Below are 21,075 nucleotides of genomic sequence, written 5' to 3'. Positions count from 1 at the left end.
ATAAATAAATGACAAGTGTGTGTGTGTTCGTATACATACACATGTAGATTTGAGTGTATATGTATGACTTTTTCGCTGGCTTCGTGGCACTCATTGTGAAGTAGTCGCAATGTGCACGAATGACATTTGATTGGTGGCCAAGTACAGCAGAAGCAATAGATCTGAGTGTCAGAATTCAATTCTTTTGGAGAAGCTTGTAAATAAGTCACGAACGTGAGTGCCAGCTACGGAAGTGACTAGCAGCATGTTGAGTTGAAAGATGTAAATTTTTTCCGCTTCGGTTGTAAAAAAAAGTGAATATGCTGAGAAAGCAAACCAAAATTATTTGCTCCTTATTTGCCTTAGTACGACCGGTGCTAATAAATGTTTTGGAAGAAAATTACTTACTTTGTTTAAAAAACACCTGAAAAGAAAAAGGAAAAATATAAATTAAATAATTTTGAATAAAAATAGAACATAAAAAAGTCAAAAAAAGTTTCGAACAAATTGAAAAAAAATACGGTTTTGTTTTCCAAACAGAATTTTCTTTAAACAGATAGTATATCATTCGGAACACAAAAAGAAGCACAAAATGAATTAAATCCCCAGAAATCTATTCGAAATGTTTTTTGTTAGTTTTAGGGTGACCTCTTACAATATTAGGAGTAGTAAAATAATCCATAATTTCTTATAAGAAATTGAAAAAAAAAAATTAAATAAAAAATGTAGCAAAACTCATGTGTGCGATCATTGCTGATCTGTTCAGTTTGAGTTTAGTTCACTACTTACAGCCACAACTGCGCTGTTTACACAAATTTTCTGACTTTCCTATTACTAAAGTAAATTCGTCTCATAAAAAGCAGCCGTCGATAGGTTAAGTTATGTTAACTCTTCGCATTAGACTATAATTACTTCCAATGCTGTGATGTTTACACAAATTTGTTGCATTTATGTTTAAAAACAATAAAAGCTTTAGATTCATCTTAACAAAGGCGGCATTTATGCAACTTAAGGTCAAATCGCATCTAATTAGCAGAATTTAACACCTTTTGAGGAAGTAACAGATGAGTGCAAATAATATTTAATTAGGAACGTAGAAAAAAATTAAAAAAAATTGTTTTTAAAAAATTGAGAAATAAAATTTTAAGAAATTAAAAAAACAAACTTTTTAAATTAAAAAAATTTCAAAAAGTAAAAGAAAATCACAAGAAGAAAATGCTAAAAAAAAAGTTATATTGTTATTTAAATTAAAAAATTACAAAAAAATTTGGTTGCACCGAAATAGTAAAATCCGTAATTTTTTACGAAAATTGAAAAATAAAATTTAAGGAAATTAAAAGAAATTCAATTTTATGTAAAACGCAAAAGTAAAAAACATTTAAAAAATTAGAAGGAAAAAAGTTAAAAAAATAAAACAATTACAAAAAATTTAATTGCACCGAAGAAGTAAAATCCATCAATTTTTTCCGAAAATTTTAAAATAAAAGTTTATATATTGTATGTATAGTATAGTGTTTGGCCGAGCTCCTCCTCCTTTTTCTGGTGTGCGTCTTGATGTTGTTCCACAAATGGAGGGACCTACAGTTTCAAGCCGATTCCGAGCGGCAGATATTTCTTATGAGGAGCTTTTCCATGGCAGAAATACACTCGGAGGCTTACCACTGCCTGCCGAGGAGCGACCGCTATTAGAAAAATGTTTTTCTTAATTTTGATGTTTCACCGAGATTCGAACCGACGTTCTCTCTGTGAATGGTAGTCACGCACCAACCCATTCGATTACGGCGGCCGCCAAAATAAAAATAATAAAAATTATGTAAAATTTAAAGTAAAAAAATTATTAGAAAAATTACTAAAAAAAAGTAAAAAAAATATTTAATACAATTAGAAAGAATTACAAACAAAATTTAATTGCACTGAATTAGTAGAATCCGTCATTTTTTTTTTGGAAAATTGTAAAATAAAATTTTAAGAAAATTAAAGCAAAAATTAAAAAACATTACAGAAACTTCAAACAAATTCAACTTGCAAAGAAAAAAAAAAGTCAATGCACCAAAGTAGTAAAATCTGTTAATTTTTTAAGAAAATTGTAAAATAAAATATTAAGAACGTTAAAACCTATACAAAAAGTACACACATTTAATTGAATCAAAGTAGTAAAATCCGTAAATATTGTAGAAGCGTATTGTTAAATAAAGTTTTACGAAAATTAAAAAAAATTTAAAAAAATTTAAAAAATAGATTTTTTAATTACAAAATCTAGTTTAAAAAAATTTAAATATTTAATTCCACCAAAGTAGTAAAATCCGTAACCGTTTTTAAAAAATTTAAATGTATATATTTTTCAGAAAATCAAAAAAAGATAATTTACGAAAATTAAAAAATATAACAAAAATGAAAAAGGTAAAAATTTAAAAAAATATAACAAAAAAAGTTAAAAAAATTTTAAGGTTACAATAAGAAAATTTAATTGCACCGAAGTAATAAGATCTGTAAACTTGTTTAGAAAATTGTAAAATAAAATTTTAAGAAAATTAAAAAAAAAAAAATAAAAAAAGAATTTCATTGCTCAAAGCAGTAAAATCTGTCAATTTGTTTAGGAAATTGTAAAATAAATTTTAAGAAAATTAAATACGCGTTCCAAAAATACAGAAATAATTTCACTGAAGCAGTAAATTCCTTAACTCTTTTAAAATTGAAAAAAAAGCATTTTAAAGCATGAAAAATTACACAAAAAAAAAGAAAACTAAAAAATGCAAGAAAAAAATTAAAAAAGAAAATATTAATTGCCCCGAAGTAGTAAAATAATAAGAAAATTTAAAAATTTAATTCTAAGAAAAAAAAATTAAAAACCATTGAAAAAAACAATAAAAAATTTTTTAAACAAAATTAAAAATGTTTTTTTTAATTATGAAAAGTAAAAAATACAAAAAAATTACAAGGATAACAATTAAAACCCGGAATTAATGCAAAAAAAAAAACAATTGCACTGAAGTGGAAAAATTCGTCAGCAAAGCATATCTCGACTATCTCTTTCGAATTTGTCTTCTATAAATTTAACCCAGACCATGCCAAATTGCTTTGAGTACCAACACAAAACTATTTATATCTGATTCTGCCTCATTCCAGTCGATGTATTATGCAGCCAAGTCTTCATGCAATGTCAAAGCTACTGCGCACGCTGCCAATACAATTCTTCTGTCACTTTAATTATCCTGCGAAGCAACGCAGCAGTCTTAGCCCCAGTCGCAGCCGCAGCCGCTGTCGTCTTGTCATTGACGCTATGACCGCCTGTAGCTTAGTAAAGTGGCTTTGGTGAAATACTAAATCAAATTGACTTTGATGGTAGCGGCAGCTAGGCTCAGTGAAACTAAAAAGAAGTATAACTATTTGAAAAAGAAGATGAAGATGCTCAAGGTAGAGCTAGAAGTCGCAAGCGGCATTGGTAATTTAAAAATAGCAATAAATAAATGCAAACAAGAAACAAAAAAATAATAAAAAGGGACGCAAGGCATATTTCTGCTTTTATTTGAAAGAACGTCATAAGCCAAAAAAAATTTTTTTTAATATATTTATTTAAGTATGCGGATAACTCGTTTTATGTGATTCAAACAATTCATACTGGTGTTTATGAACACTTTTTCAATGGCAGAAAAAATATTTTCATTTTTAGTTAAAACGGCATACAAATTTCCTTATTGTTTTTTCTTCAAGTCCTTTGGTTTTCTGTTTTTTTTGAGTTATGACATTTTTCCAAAAAAAAGTTGCGAATTCTGTAACACGTACATACATGCGTATATAAAGGGTGGTTAAATTTTAAGGGCCGATGTTGAATGTGAACCAACGTCAACGGCACCGTTGGACTTCTTTCTTTGGGGTTATTTGAAAGAAAAGGTATACGCCGATAAGCCAGCAACAATTAAAGAGCTAAAGGATGAGATAATTCGGCACATTAACGGCATAGAACCTCAAGTATGCCTCAGCGTTATGAAAAATTTGGACCATTGGATGGGGGTGTGCCGCCGAGGCCGCGGCGGCCATTTGGTCAATATTTTGTTCCATACCTAATTGAGCCATACCAATATTATCATAATAAAGAGAAATGCCAATAATTTCTTAAAAAAATTTTACATTATTATTCTAAATCGATACCGGCCCTTGAAACTTAACCGCCCTTTATAGGCAGGTCATGTAATAAGCGGTTCTCCTGCCAAAAAAAAAATAAATAAAATAACGACCAATATGTCCTTACTGCAAATGCTTAGGTTAGATGTTGTAATAAATGTGCGCAAATTTATTATTCGCTCGAGGAGCTGTCGCTTTGATGGCACAACAGTGGTTTAACAGGGAGTGAGCGCTCACTGCTTGCTTTTTTTTGCATTCATAACGACTATTATCTGTTTTTTAATAGCTTTGAGTTGGTTTGCGTTTTATTTGTATTTCTTTCCCTGTATTTTACATATAACTACCCTGCAGCACCTTTAGATCGATATGCTGGTATAAATATAAATAAATACATATATAGTTTCATGTCGCAAATATTATTTTTTGCATTTTCTTTTAGTACTTTTTTTGGCATCCTTGATTAGCGCCTTGGCCAGCTCTTGATTCTTTTATACCGAATTCTTTTAGTATGGTACTTCGAATGACGGCTTTCAGTTGCTAATGAAGCAATAGAGATTTATAGTCAATTATGTCGACTGGCGTCATCTATTATAATTCATTGACCGAGAACTTTATGAAGACTCAATTCAATATCAAAATATCTCGCTAAATCTTAGTCGTGCGTGTGAATTATGGATTCAGTGGAGAGGATGCCTGAGTTGGTGCCGCCACAAAGAGTTATTTAGCGTTCAGCCAAGAGTATCCCGAAGACATAGGCTAGGGAAGACTTCGGCAAAGGAAAATGTGTGGCATCTAAAAAAGATAATATAATATTTGAGCTTGCAACTCCTACTTGCCCAACTCCCGAGAGATGGTATCGCTAAGGTCACACAATTTGAGAGAAGGAGCGAAATAACCGAGGGCTTTACGCCAGGTAGTTTTTCAAGTATATCCCAGACAGAAATGTGTGCCATCTATCTGTGCGCAGAGATCAGTCTAAAAAGAAAGTCCCAATATAGCGTAATATCAAATTGAATTACAGTCAAGTTGCACTCTTATCATCTTGTGAGTTTAAATCGCCAGTTATGTTTCACTGCATAAATATATTACATTAAACTGTTTAAGGATGTACAACCGCATCGACTATGTGGCTTCCGGCGCATAAGGGCACATCGCGGAACAAGGTACATAGCGGATACACTGGCCATAGAGGCTGCGGCCTAGAAACCAATAGGGTATACGTAATTCTTAGTCACAAAACAACATACCATTAACGAACAGTTCAGAGGTGAAGAGCTAAAGCTACGAAAAGCAAACGCGCCCCAAACTGTGACAAGCAAAGTCCTTACTGGGAGAATATAATTAGAAGAGACTTAAACATCTCATAAGCCCCTTTAGCAATAAACTGAGAGTGCTTACTGGCGTTCCCACTGGTAATTGTAGACTGAGCAACCATCTGCACAGGCTTGGGATATGGTCTAACGACTCCTGCCCATTTTGTGATCTGTCTCCAGAAACACTACTAGTCGGCCTTTTGCCTCAATATGCAGACTTATCCAGTGTAGTTGGGTGCTCGGTCGATTATGAGCGTTTAGTCAAACAATGAGCAATCTTAAAGTTTCTTTCTATTATTATTACGACGGCACTTAGTTTTGAGAACTGATAGCCGTTTTGTGCCCCCTTCATGGATTCACAGTATTTCTCCGAATCCAACTTCTACCATAAATAGTAGTATTTGTTCTATTTTATTGAGTTGTATTTGCTCCTCTGTGTTTGCCCCGCTTATATATCAGTGCGGAGCACGATGCCCACGTTTGGCGGTTTCATATACCCCCCAGCAGAACCTGCAAGTTCCATCGGAGGGAGAGTATATTCACAGGTTAATAAGAATGAGGTGTCTCAAAGCACGCCAGTATTTACTCTGCTCTGAAAATCGATTGGCAGTGCAAATTTTCCTGACATTGCTAGTAATATTGTAACTCTTTCGCGCCCAATCCTGAGTGCTTGGCTATTCATTAACGATCTCGCTTTCCACTCAAATTAAAAACAAATGAAGTTATGAAATTATATGAATAAAGAAAACTATTTTAAATATGAGAAAGTTGCTTGGACTGAGCGAGAGTTTAACTTTTAAAAGTTGCATCGAAAAATTCTATTCTATTTCTTTTGAATGAATTTCTCCTCTGCAGAAGCACCGCCTTTTGGAACTTTGTTATATTATATATGTATGTATAAATACACCCAAGTATACCCACTTATATAAAATATGCTTTGCTATGGCCTTGGCGATGCACGCAATTCTTCTCTTTTGACAAATTATCACAATCTGGTTCCATTTTCCTCTTTTCTGCTCCCATCAATTAGAATATACATAACAAAATTGTATTGCCACTTAAGCAGAACACTTCCCTGATTGATGAACGAAAAGGCTGTAGTAGTAGTGCATGTGAGTGAGAGCGTGTTTGAGAAAATGTTTACGTATTTGTGTAGATAAATTAATTGAATGTAAGAAAATGTTAACAAAACTAAAATAAAAAAATGAAAATGATTTCAAGATTACAAACAACGGCAATTAAGTGTTATTTGAGCAAAAGAAGCTACACAATAGAAAGGCGATAAGTGAAGAATGCTGGCTTATGTAATGATCCTCGTGTATGTGTATTTGTAGGATTACTGCTGTGAGTTTAATAATTGTAATTAAAAGCTGTTGCTGAATAAATGGACTGCCAAAGCAAGTGGCTTTTTGTAGCGCTTGAGAGTATTCGCTTGTGAATTTCTTGCTTCTTCTATGTGCGTGTGTGTTGCCTACCACGCATGCTGCTGCTGCATGCTGCATGCTACAGCAATAATCATCTAAGCAATGTGCAACTTCCGCCTTTTGTTGCAAGTAACTCAAACAACTGCCACCTGCCAAGATCAGAAGAAAAGTGACCGCCTCGCGCTGGGCGCAGAAGAACGCTGGTTGTGATACAAGGCAGAGTAGAATAGTTTGAGCCGCGGTTGTGGCAAGCACAGCTGGCAACTAGTATGCACAGTGTATGTGCAATGAATTAAGAACACGAAGAGTGGCTTAGAAAATGGGGTAGTGATTATGAGAAGATCTTTGAAGGCTAGCATGTAAGCTAAATCACTTAAGGAGCAGGGCCCAAGCTACTGGAGCAAGATCAGATTGCTGGGAAATATTTTTATGTACCCTTGCTTAGAAAAGAAAGAACTTATCCCTTTTTTTAAATTTAATGCCAATTTGCAGACTGTATGGCGCTACAAACTAGATAAAGAAAGAAAGCGCCAATAGCCATATATGCACCGCTCAGCCCAGCTCAGTACTAGGCTTACTGAGGGAAGTGGATAGGAAGGTTGAAGTGCGGTTCTTCTTTTATTCTATTTCAATTTCTATATGCCAGTGGGGTGGCAGCCCATGGATGCACGCGTGGTACTTCAAGCAGAAACACGTCATCACTAGCATTGGAACGAAGATACCAAATCAAGCTGCGGTGGCAAAGTCGATGGAACACTGGCAAATGGGTCCAAAGAAACTATGCGGAAGTGAATTACTTCTGAACTCAGTTTCTCTCGGCCAACGGATACTACCAGAAATTCCTATACTGAGGTAAGCGATCCAAGTGCATATACTGCGAAGTGTCGAGCGACGCTGAACACACGTTTTTTAGTTGTGACAGATGGCTCGCGGAAAGAGACACTTCGAGGGCATACTATGGAAAAAAGATAGACCTCGACACAGTGCAGACAGTACAGAGATCCAAAACGACGAGTCCCTAACCTATATGTGTGAATAGAATTGATCCCTTATGGATACCGCTCTGGGTCTTCCCGAAGTAATGCAGAAAGGTAGCTCCTCCCGGGAAAAGTAGCTCCTCAGAGGAGGAGGACGGATTGTTTTGGTGGCCACATCCCTCAACGCAGTAGACGACGGTCGCTATAACCGCGAATGCAGTTTGGACCCTACCTCTCCCTACAAAAAACAAAAAATAAAACAGCAACAACTGCCAATAACAATTGACTCACTGACCAGGCAGCTCGTAAACGCTATCTAAAAACTTCAAATCAGCATATCTCAATGTGAAGGACCTGACCTCTAAAAGGCAATGGTCGACAGATATTATTGTGCATCAACCTAAGGGATGCAGATATTTAAATAACTCTGACCTAATCCTTCATGTAACAGAGGAACTTCTGCCGAGATCGTGGAAGAGATACTTGTACTGGCGATAATCGAAACAATGCTTAACATTGTGAAAAATTGGTTTGACGAAAAAAATAGAATAAAATAAAATAAAAAAATATTATAAAGATCTTCTGGAAATTGGCACACACTTTTTTGTCAACGGGTACTGATTTTCTCTTGGTGGCCCTAAGGCTCCCATTACTTTCGCTTTTATTGCTGATGTAAGGCTTGAAATATTTTATTATCGCTCTCAATTCGTTGGACAGTTGCTGTACATACATACATACATGTATGCTTAGAAGCTTATGTGTGCATATGTATTTTGGAGGTTGGCTGTAGAGGCTGGTTGGTGGTAGTGAGCACAATGCCAGACGCTTTTTGTTGCAAGCTCAGCCCTGCCCAACGCTAGGCCATTGTGTGCCAGCTGCAATGCTTTAATGTGTATTGCAGCATACACACATGCAAGCATTTAGCTTAGCTTGCACGCAGTTACCCACCCGTCACACATAAGCACGTATTCACATTTGTAGTGGTATTGATTGTACAAAATAAATAATTAGATTTCTATCAATCGAACGTGTGAGGCATCAACACCTGCTGTGCGCGGCACTGGAGGCTGCAGCATAATTCTTCTCTATGATTTTCCTCCTTTTATGCGGGCTCATTGCTTGGCTAGCTCGCATGCACTTGAGGCAGCAGGAAGAACGCATACGCGTAATTACACAATACCTGCTTTGTTTGTATTTGTGTTTAATTATTTTTAATTTTTTCCCCTCATTCTATGCTACTCACCTTTGTGCGGCCAATGAGCCTTATTTGGTGCAGCTGATCAGCGACGATGGTAGTACTTTAATCCAGTCCTCTTGCAACGTAAAAGCTCTGAAATAGAAGAAAAACAGAGGTGTGTGAAAGAGGTGTCATGAGAGAATTGTATAAATTCACATTGCGTGTAGTTAATTTTTTATAACTGAAAAAATTGCAAATTGAAGAAAAAATTGTATAAAAATAATTTAAAAGCAAGTTAAAACCTAAGTAGCGACAGAGAAATGTTTGAAAGAATTCCGACAGGGGAAAAAGCTATAATAATAGTAAAAATCACAGACCTATTATATTAACAACAACTAAAAATAGAAAATTATTAATTGCCTACTGTGGCGCCACTTGCGGCTTTCATAATAAGCGCCTGCCATGCGACAAAGCGACGTTTTAATTTGTTTGCATGTTTTAACATTTTTTAAATTTTTATTATTTTCATTTGTGTTGTGCGTACATTTGTACATGTTGTACATTTTTCATTTATGGTCTCTTGTATCTATGCAGGGCATTTTCTGCTTCCACCTTTTCTACTCCTTCCATGCCTTTAAGTGCCCATTAAAGTCATAAAAGCAAAATATGCTCTGTTGCATTTTAAAATTTTACAACTTGTTTGCTGCCAACACTCAAATCAAATTGCAATCAATGTGCGTGTTGCATAAACACACCGGCCAGGCATGTGTGGCAAGTCATAATCGTTGCTACGTGCGGCACTTTGAATGTGTGACAGCTATATATACTTATATACAATACGTTTAGATACTCTTCTTTTAGTGTTTTTTGTGTTTGGTTTTTTGTTTGAACATAAATGTGGGCGGGTACGGAAGTAAAAAAGTGTTCATGAAGAACTCAACTTTGATGGCATAATTAGATTTTCTTTACAAAACTGCTTAAGTTCTCCACTCATTGTTTTTCTTATTGCTTTTAATGGGCAGCGCCACTCTTGTATTTTGAAGAAATCGATTTTTTGTTTTAAACGATAGTTTGGGGTTTTAAAAATAATGTCAAGTTGCCACAACTCTGTAATTTTTCTTTAATCATTTTTTTATTTATTTAAAAAGCAAATTAATAAAAAATATTAATAAAATTAGACAGGTAATAAATATTTTTAAGAGAACATTAAAGTAAAAAAAAATATTTAAAATAAAATAAAAAAAAAACAAATTTAAATATTAATAATATCAAAACGGTAATAAATTATTTTTTGCAAAATATTTTAGCAAAAATTATTTAAAAAAATTTATATATGAGTAAAATCAAAAAGTAGGAATTGTTTTTGAGAGAATATTGAAGTACAAAAATAATAAAAAAACTAAAAAAAATATCAATAAATTATTTTATAAAAGAACGTTAAAGTAAAAAGAAGTTTAATAAACCAAAAAAGTAATAGGTCTATTTATAAGTTCGTGCGGTTTTACAACAGATGGCTTAACTTGATTATTATTCCATCGATCCACATTTCCAAACATTCATTGGAGAGCTACTGTCGTAAGGCACAAACGTCAGTATAAGTTTTTTATTTGAAGCGTAAACAACAATATTTTTACCACACTTGAAAATGTCGAATTTCGTGCCAAATAATGTGTTTTTGCGGGGAATTCTTCTTCATTATTTTAATATGAAGAAAAAAGCAGCCGAAAGTCATCGTATCTTGGTGGAAGTTTATGGTGAGCATGCTCTATCTGAGCGAACGTGCCAGAAGTGGTTTGCACGCTTTAAAAGTGGTGATTTTGGCTTGGAAGACGAAGAACGCGAGGGTGCGCCGCCAAAGTTCATGGATACCGAATTGGAGGAATTGCTCGATCAAGATCCGGCTCAAATGCAAGAAGAGGTTGCAAAAACTTTGGGAGTTGATCAATCAACCATTTCCAAACGTTTAAAAGCCATGGGAATGATCCGAAAGGTAGGCCATTGGGTGCCGTATGAATTGAAGCCAAGAGACGTTGAACGCCGTTTTATGGCATGCGAACAACTGCTTCAACGGCACAAAAGAAAGGGTTTTTTGCATCGAATTGTGACTGGCGATGAAAAGTGGGTCCATTACGACAATCCAAAACGTCGGGCAACGTATGGATACCCTGGCCATGCTTCAACATCGACGTCGGCGCAGAATATTCATGGCCTGAAGGTTATGCTGTGTATCTGGTGGGACCAGCTGGGTGTTGTGTATTATGAGCTACTGAAACCGAATGAAACGATTACGGGGGATGTCTACCGACGACAATTGATGCGTTTGAGCCGAGCACTGCGAGAAAAACGGCCGCAATACGCCGATAGACACGACAAAGTTATTTTGCAACATGACAATGCTCGGCCACATGTTGCACAAGTGGTCAAAACATACTTAGAAACGCTCAAATGGGATGTCCTACCCCACCCGCCGTATAGTCCAGACCTTGCGCCATCCGATTACTATCTCTTCCGATCGATGCAACATGGCCTGGCTGACCAGCACTTCCGTAATTACGATGAAGTCAAAAAATGGATCGATTCGTGGATTGCGGCAAAACCGACCGAATTTTTCACAAAGGGAATCCGTGAATTGCCAGAAAGATGGGAAAAAGTAGTAGTAAGCGATGGACAATATTTTGAATATTAAATTTGTAACCATTTTACGTCAATAAAGTTTCAAATTTCGAAAAAAAACCGCACGAACTTATTCATAGTCCTATAATAAATTATTTTTAAGAGAATATTAAAGTAAAAAAATAGTTAAAATAATTTATAAAATTTTTTACTAAAATCAAAGAGATAATAAATTATTTTATAAAAAAATGTTAAAGTAAAAAAAATTGTAATCAAATCAGAAAGACAATAAATTATTATTAAGAGAATATTAAAATAAAAAAAACTTATTCAAATAATTAATAAAAAATATTAATAAAATCAAGGAGATAATAAATTTCTTTTTAAGAGAAAATTTAAGTAAAAAAATAATTAAAACATTTTATAAAAAAATAATAATGAAATCGGAAGAGTATAAATTATTTTCACAAGACCATCAAATTAAAAATGTATTAAAAACAAAATTATAAAAACTATTAATGAAACCAGAAATGTAATAAATTATTTTTAAGAGAATATTAGAGTAAAAAAAGATAATTAAAATAATTTATAAAAAATATTAATAAAATCAAAGAGATAATAAATTATTTTTAAGAGAAGGTTTAAGTAAAAAAATAATTAAAATTGATTTAAAATTAATTTTTTTATAAAATAAATATTAACGAAATCGGAGGGCAATTACTTGCTCAAGAACATCAAATTAGAAATGTATTTAAAAAAAAAACTATAAAAAATATTAATGAAACCAGAAAAGTAATAAATTATTTTTAAGAGAATATTAGAGTAAGAAAAGATAATTAAAATAATTTATAAAAAATATTAATAAAATCAAAGAGATAATAAATTATTTTTAAGAGAAGATTTAAGTAAAAAAGTAATTAAAACATTTTATAAAAAAATATTAGTGAAATTGGAAGGGAATATATTATTTTCACAAGAACATCAAAGCAAAAATTTATTTGAAAAAAGACTATAAAAAATATTAATGAAACCAGAAAAATTAATTATTATTATTATTAAAATAAATTATTTTTAAGAGAAGATTTAAATAAAAAAATTATTAAAAAAATATTAATGAAATCGGAAAGGGAATAAATTATTTTCACAGGAACATCAAAGTAAAGGTTAATTAAAAAAAAAGTCTATAAAAATATTAAAACCAGAAAGGTAATAAATTTATAAGAGAACATTAAAGTAAAAACGTAATTTAAAAAATATATAAAAAATATTAATGAAATTAAAAAACGTAATAAATTATTATAATTATTATATATTAGGAAAAATATACAGATATTAAACCTAATTGCATATAAGAGTGCAAGCTACAATGGCCATCGACTACAAAAGTAAATTATTTTTAAAGGAATATTCAAGTAAAAAAATTTATAAAAAATATTAATACAATCAATAAGGTAATAAATTATTTTTAAAAGAACATTGAACTAAAAAAAATATTTAAAAAGGGTTTAAAAAATATTAAAAAAATCGAGAGAAGATTAAAATAAAAAAATTATTAAAAAAATAATTTAAAAAACTATAAAAAGAATTATAAAATTAAGAAGAAAACACATTATTTTTAGGAGAAAAAGGAATTAAAAAATAATAAAGAAAAATAAAGTATAAAGAAATATTCATAAAAAAAATTATTTTTAAGAGAATAATGAATTTAAAAAACAATTAAAAAAAAATTTTATATTATGAAATCCAAAAGTATATTATTATATTTTATTATTTTTTGTTTTTATTTTTCTATCATTATTTTTATGTGAACAATAATTAAAAAAATAAAAACAAGGAATTATACAACATATTAATAAAATTAAAAAGATAATAAATTATTTTTGAGAGAACATTAAATTAAAAAAATTATTTAAAAAAAATTATTAAAAAAATTAAAAACTCTTTTAAGTGGCAACTTTTCTCAAAACTTTTTCCAAGTTTTCGTTTGATGCTCGCCTTACTTTTGAGATTTATTGGAGGTTTGCACTTCGTCCTTATGCTCTTTTGTGCATTCACTCATCCCAGCATCTCATCCACACCCACTAATATTAATTAAAATTTTGCTCACAAGAATTTCCAGTTTTTAAAAGAATTTTCAAATTTTCATAAAAAATAGTAGACTTGTCTACTAAAAATTTCGTACATTGTTGCCAACACGACTATCATTTTTAAACGGCACTCATAAAAATTTAGCAAATAAAATTTACTTCCCGTCTTATACCTACGTACGCCTAATTACAAGAGATTCAAGCAACAAACTTGCTGTTGGAATTAAAGTTGTGGCCTCTTTCTATTCCCTTTCCTTCAAATTTAAATTAAAGTATATAAAATTATGATTTCCTAAAGTTCTGGAAATATTTATGACGAACGTCTTTTATAGGTTCTCATATGCATGGCTCACATACACTTTTTGCCTCAATTTATTGTGCTCTGCTACAAAAGTTAGCTTATTCTTCAACTCCATTAGCTGGAACACCTAAATTGCCAGCAATTTTGCACCATTAAGTTTACACGCGTCGAAACTGTTAAGTAAATGCTTGTTGCACGCGATGTTGGACAATGCTGAATGTTGTGCTGCACAATGCTGTTGCATACTTGTGGCACCAACTGCAGTTCCATTGGCCACTTGGCACCTTCTGCATACAGTCGATGCCGTAGAATGTGGAACTGGGAGCTTTTAATTTTATTGCATTGCATTCTGTAATGTTTCGAGCGTTGCAAGGTTGATGAGTTAATGATGGTGTGAGGTAGAAATTAAAGAGGAAATACATGATTATGCAAATGAGAGTTAAAAAAATACAAGAACAGAAACTTATTTGAGTTTTTTATGATGGTAAAATTTGCTTCTGTTCATGTATTTGTAATACTTTGTATTTACAGAGGATTAAATCGGAATTGTTCTTCTCGCTTTCTCTAAAAAAATGTTAAAATTAAAAACTTGTTTGCAATTTTAAGCATAAAAGCATTAAAGTTGCTCATTTGCTATTATTTTGCTTAAAAATGTGCTTGAGAAAATTTTCGGGGAATCTGTTAAAACGGCCAATATTTATTTCTTAATGAAAAAATTTTGAGGTACATGTAATGAAAAAGACAATAATTTTTTTTAATAACATAAAACAAAAAAGAGTTAAAAAAACAATATCAAGAAATAAAAAAAAATGTTTAGTTGTTTGTTTTTTAATTTTAAGTTTAAAGATGTTTATTTTAATTCTTTCGAGGTAATAGCTAAAAAAATTTATGGAAAATTCTGAATGAACAATAATTCAATAGGTTTGAAGTTTTACGGTTTCTAAAAATGGCAAAATGGTTGATGGCTTGAACAATTTAAAGTAAATATTTTTGGAAATTTTTTTTGTGAAAAATATAAAAATGAGATATTTTAAAATCAGGGAGCAATGCGAGATTTAAAAGAAAATCTTCGATTAAAAAACAAAAACAGGTGGCTTAAAATAATAAAACCGGTAACAAGAAAAAAACATAAAAAAAAGAAAACAGATTAAAAAAACCAACGCAAGTCTGAGTCTTGTCGAGGCCCTATGCTCATGAGAGGATTGAACAAGGACAAAAAGAAAATATTAATAACAATAGAAAAAATATTTTTTTTTTAATTTTTTTATGAAAAATATAAGAATAAACAATTTTTGTGAAACAGTTTAAAAACAAGGAGCAATTCGAGATTTTAAAAAATGTGTCGATTTTTGAAAACAACAGTTGGCTTAAGTAATAACGATAGAAAATATTTTTTTGAAATCTTTTTATGAAAAATATAAAAAGAAATAATTTGAGAAAAACATCAAAAAATTTATACCAACTTTTAAGGTTTACAATGTTTTAGATTTAGTAAACTGCAGGTGTGCCAAATTTTTCAACGTGAATAATTTTTTTTTGAAAAATTTACAATGTCTTAAATTTAGTAAATTGCAGGTGTGCCAAATTTTCAAATTTTTCAACGTGAAATTTTTTTTTTTTTTAATTTTTCAATTAAGTTTTTTTTTGAAAAATTTGAAGAATATAAAAATAAAAATAAAAAATTTTTAAACATATAAAAATAAAAATAAGAAATATATTTTTTTTATGAAAAAAAAGAATAAATAATTTTAAGTAAAAATTCAAAAATAAATGCCAACTTTTAAGGTTTAACATTTTTTGGAATGAAGAAATTTTCCTTTCTTTCTTCTCCTACAGATGAAAGTAGCATTTTACTTAAAACAAAATTAAATTCAAAATCAAATAAATCATTAAATACTGAAAAATACTATTTTCAAACACAGTCCCTTTTAAGGCATCAATATAAGAAAATTTAATTACTTTTTTTTTATTTTATTAAGAAGATGCTTACGTAGTTGTATTAAAGTAAAGTTTATAGTGGCAGGCTAATCACCCACCATGTCAGAAATCAAAATAGGTTAATAAAACCAACGCAAGACTGAGTCTTGTCGAGGCCCTATGCTCCTGAGAGGAGTGAAGAAGGGGGAAAAGATTTAAGTGGTTAACTTTCATACGTATTTTTTTTACTTCGTTCATAATGTTTTTTTTTTTCAAAATATATTTTTAATTTTTCATTTATTTTTAATGTTTTTTATTATTTTCGTTTAATTAAATAATTCAGTATATTTTTAATAGTTTCGTTTAATTTCAAAGGTTTTATTACGTTTTGTGTCCATGAAATCTTTTGAATTTTTTATTTTATGTTTTTAATTAAATTTATTAATTCTTTATCTGTCCCTACTATTCAAATCAAATGAAGAGTTCTCCAATCATAGAGTAAAGGCATCCCCACCAGTCACACCAATTCATGCAGACAAGTTCGTAGCTTAAGTCTTTCATTCTTTCAATGACTTTCAAAGGAAACCAACTGGCTTATTTGGAACAAACAAAAAAAAAAAAAACGAACAAAATTTAATAAAAATAAAAAAAAAAATTATAGGCAATCAATGTCAGCGCACCAAACTGAGGTTAATAGAAAAATCCACTGGCGTGAAGAGCGGCGCAACGAACGAGGCTTGTGCTGGAAACTGGCTTGTGTTGCAGCAGCAATGCAGCCATTCACTTCGCCGTCGTTTCGTTGGAGATGCTGCATCTTAATTTGGCATTGAGGCAGCAAGCAACTGACACATGTTGCCACTTTAATGAAAATGCAACACCAACAACAACCACAACCAGCACAACAACTTCCACAAAAGTGCATAACAATCAATGGCTACTTTTCACGTTGCCGTTGTGTTTGTTATTGTTGTGAAAACCTGCTGCGTAATGATAGCCTCAGTGGCGATGGTTATGCCGTCACTGCCAGCTACTGTGACTTGCCACAGGCAACTTGCGACTCGCGACTCGTTCTTGCGGCTGTTGATTTCAAGAAAGTTGCAAGCCTTGATCGAGAATTAAAATCAGAACATAACGGCACTACTTTCTTGGCACTAGCGCACACACAAATACACACATACCGAATGCGCGTCACAAAGTTAGCCGTAATGAGCTGTTGATGCCATGAATTTCCAGCAATTGCCGGCAGCTTTCGACCTGTTTGCTTTTGTCTGCGCCCCGCTTCAGCAGCAACTCTTTCATTAAAGTCACACTCACATAAAGAAAGCGGGTAGCGTGCAATCACACACAGACACACACACTTGATCAGTAGAATAGCGCTTAATTAAAAAGCATTAAAAGCGCTCGCGCTGCGCGTTCACCACGTCTACTTTGTATGTAGCGCAAACTCCAACGACACTGGGACACTTTGTGATCAAAGTAAAAATATTATGGCAGGTGAACACACACACACAAACAACTGTGTGTCTTTATTTCCTTTCTCGTAGTTATAATGGCACACTGCATATCGCAGCAGGCAAATCGCATTGGAAAAGCACGGAAAAATTTACAGCAATTATATTTAATAGCAAACTGATAGATATTCTTCCAGTAGAACATGCAGCAAAACACAAAAACCATAACGAATTATGGGCAGCAACCTGTGCGAGGCGTAGCAAAGCTGCAGTGCTTACATGGGTAATTATTGTGATGCATGCACTTCCTGCATGCAACATGCAATTGGCGGTGGAGAGGAGAACATAGTAAAAGAACAAAAACGAAAAGCGATAAACTAAGAGACAAAGTCAATACGCAAACGGAAGAGTGAAGTAACGAACTTGACCCAAGAATGCCAGCACGCTTGAAATAGTAACGCCTGTGCGAGGTGCCTGGTGCTCGTTGGAGAGCGCTGGAGTTTTTATATGCTCACCCTAATACTCACTAGCATGCTATAACTGTTTATATATTATTTTTTAATATGTAAATAAAAATTTAGATTTGAAACTATTTCTGATGCCAGTGGAGAAAAAGGAAAATTGAATAGATATTAAAGAAAAAATAATGCAAAATGCACTGAAACGGCAGATAAATGCAAAAAGGACTCCACAAAAGGAAAAAAAAACAATGTAACTTATTAGGTGCGCAACTAAGTTCCCGCTGTTTGTCAATAGATGTGGCCAGCAGTGTGTGCTAGTCAATGCTAACATAACCTAAACGTCATAAACCAAGGTTAGACATATGGTAAACAAACTGCTTCGACTCATTAGAGATTTTGGTTTGGTATCATACGAGCATACTTTTGGTTTTGTGAAAATGTCTGATTTTGTGACGAATAATCGTCATTTGCGGGAAGTGTTGATTTTCCTCGTTCATTCAAAAAAACAAAAAAAAAAACAACGGCGACTGAAGCGCATCGAGAGCTACAAAAAGTTTATGGAGATGCTGCTTTAAGTGAAACAACTTGGCGAGATTGGTTACATCGCTTCATAGACGCTGATTTTAATGCTGACGACCGTCCGCGTGAGGGAAGGCTAAAAACCTTCGAAGACGTTGAATTAGAGGCATTGCTCAATGAGGGTCCGTGTCAAACGCAAGAAGAGCTTGCTTCAGTATTAGGAGTTACCCGCCAATCCATTTCCAAGCGATTGCATGCTTTGGGAATGTTTCAGAAACAGGAGACTTGGGTTCCTTATGAGTTAAAACCAAGGGATGTTGAACGTCGTTTTTTTCGCCTGTGAACAACTGCTTCAGCGGCAAAAAAGGAAGGGCTTTCTTGATCACATCGTGACGGGTGATGAAAAATGGATTCATTATAGCAATCCAAAGAAAAGAAAGTCATGGGGACTGCCCGGTCATGCTTCTACGTCGTCACCTCGGCCGAATATTCACGCTGCAAAAGTTATGCTATGTTTTTGGTGGGACCAAGTTGGTGTTATTTATTATGAACTGTTAAAACCAAGCGAAACCATCACTGGGGATCGGTATCGACTTCAATTGATGCGAATGAGGCGAGCACTGCGCGAGTAGCGGCCGCAATACCCGGAGAGGCATAAAAAAGTGATTCTACAGCAAGAGAACGCTTGGCCTCACGTTGCCAAGCCCGTTAAAACCTACCTGGAAACACTGAAGTGGGAAATCCCACCCCACCTTCCGTTTTCTACAGATATTATACCGTCCGATTATCACCTGGTCCCATCGATGGCACATGGTCTAGCTGACCAACAGTTCCATTCATATGAAGACATCAAAAAATGGCTTGATCCATGGATATCCTCAAAAGATGAACACTTTTACGGCGACGGTATATGAGATCTACCAGAAAAATGGGAAAAGTAGTAGCCAGCGATGGGCAATACTTTCAATGATTCACTTGTAACCATTTTTTCAGAATACAATTGTATTTTTATCAAAAATACAACGGGAACTTAGTTACGCTCTTAATAGTTTAGGGTAAACTCGGCCCTTGTTTCTCTTGCATAATTGCTTCAATGCGGAATTCTTGGCTTTTTTTGGCTGCTTTATAGTTAAGTTAGAAGGAATAAAGGGAAATTTAAGCCAAAAAGTAATAAAAAGTAAACACAAAGAAAATAAGAAATATAAGGAAAAATAGTTTAAATGAAATTATGGACTTATGCGCGGAAAATATTAAATTTTTACAAAAAATTGATAACTAAAACATAGAAAAAAATAAAGTTCTGCACAATAATTGAAGAAAAAATGTTGAAAAATCAAAATTTAATAGTTTACTGATAGTATAAATTAAAGTGTTAAATAAATAAATTATTATTAGATTTAGTAATTTTACCAAATTATGCAAGTGGAGCAACTTTTCAATAGCCGTTGAGGGACTGTTAAAAATGAATTTAATAAATAAGGAATAAAGAATAAAGCTTATCTTTCGCTAGAGAAATTAAAAACAAAAAAACTAAAAAATTAGAAAAATTAAGAAAAATTAGATCTGTACCACCAAAATATTAAAAACAGAATAGAGGATAAAACCACAAAAAAAAAACAGTAATAATAATAAAAGAAAATATTATGCAATTCACAAATATCAAATTATGAAAGAAAATATAATTTTAAATGAAATACTACCTAAAATTATTTAAATATTTATTATCTGAATAAATATATAGGGCATGATAAGAAAGTACAGGGAATGTTTAATGTCAACAAACCGCGCACATGGGAGCCGGCCCATATTTTTTTGTTATGTTGATAGGACTGTAAGACACACATCTGTCACTTTTTAGCGCCATGGGATCATAAATATCTGCTTGGCCGGCCGGAAATGTGAGCAAACAATTCTTGGATTTTTCATGATGATAGCGCGCCATCGCACCTAGCTCAAATTGTGCTGGATTATTTGACCTAACCCCAAGTAAATACCATCGTGCAAGCACCGTATTCACCTGATATGGCCCCGAGCGACTTCTTTTTGTTTCCCAAGTTGAAGTTACCACTTCGTGGAAGGAGATTTCAGTCGATAGAGGAGATCAAAGAGGATGCGGCGAAGGATCTGAAGGCGCCATCCCTTCGACGGCCTACCAGGGGTGCATTGAGGACTGGGTTAAACGTTGGCAAATATGTGTTGCTTCAGACGGGTCATATTTTGAAGGAGATAAAATAAATTTGCCTGAAATTTAACTCTGTTTTGTTTTAGTTAAACATTCCCGGTACTTTCAGATCATAATACATAATTTTTTTGCGAGTAATGGGCTTAAAATGCCTAATACATCATCAAATTTGCCGCCGCAGCAATGGTACGACCGGAGACTAAAAGCTCTCCCTCGTTTGGAACACTCTCATTTTTTCTATGAACTCCTATTTTGGAGAACTGTAAGAGTACAACAGTAATCCGGTTTGTGTAGGAGTGACGCATTGAGTTGGCTGTTCCGATGCATCGATTAAAGTCTTTACTGTTGTTTGCTCCTTTGCCTTTTTTGACGATTGAGGCATGTTCAGCATCGGGTATCGCAGTACACTGCGGCTCCCTTTGAAGAAGTTTCTCTCGTCTAAGTTTTATTTGTTAACATTTAGTTGTTGTTGTTATTTAGATTGACTCTTTTATTTCTTCGGCCTCCGCTTCAAGACGGTATCTTTGCACGATGTACGGTTAACGTAAAAAA

The 21,075-nt window shown here is 33.0% G+C and overlaps 1 protein-coding gene across 1 annotated transcript in view; it reads right to left on the bottom strand.

The window, feature by feature from the left end:
- Positions 1-21,075, bottom strand: part of LOC128858914 (uncharacterized) — a 109,365-nt gene that overhangs the window by 53,143 nt on the left and 35,147 nt on the right. The window contains exons 2-3 of the mRNA XM_054095491.1: positions 9,059-9,145; positions 388-403 (exon numbers count right to left, since the gene is read on the bottom strand). The gene's annotated coding sequence lies outside the window, so the exon portion shown is untranslated. The remainder of the gene's footprint in view (positions 1-387; positions 404-9,058; positions 9,146-21,075) is intronic.

Source organism: Anastrepha ludens, chromosome 3 (assembly GCF_028408465.1).
Source record: "Anastrepha ludens isolate Willacy chromosome 3, idAnaLude1.1, whole genome shotgun sequence".
Classification (NCBI taxonomy): Eukaryota; Metazoa; Arthropoda; class Insecta; order Diptera; family Tephritidae; genus Anastrepha; species Anastrepha ludens.
Note: the sequence above shows the minus strand (reverse complement) of the source record. Positions and strands in the feature narration are given on the sequence as shown.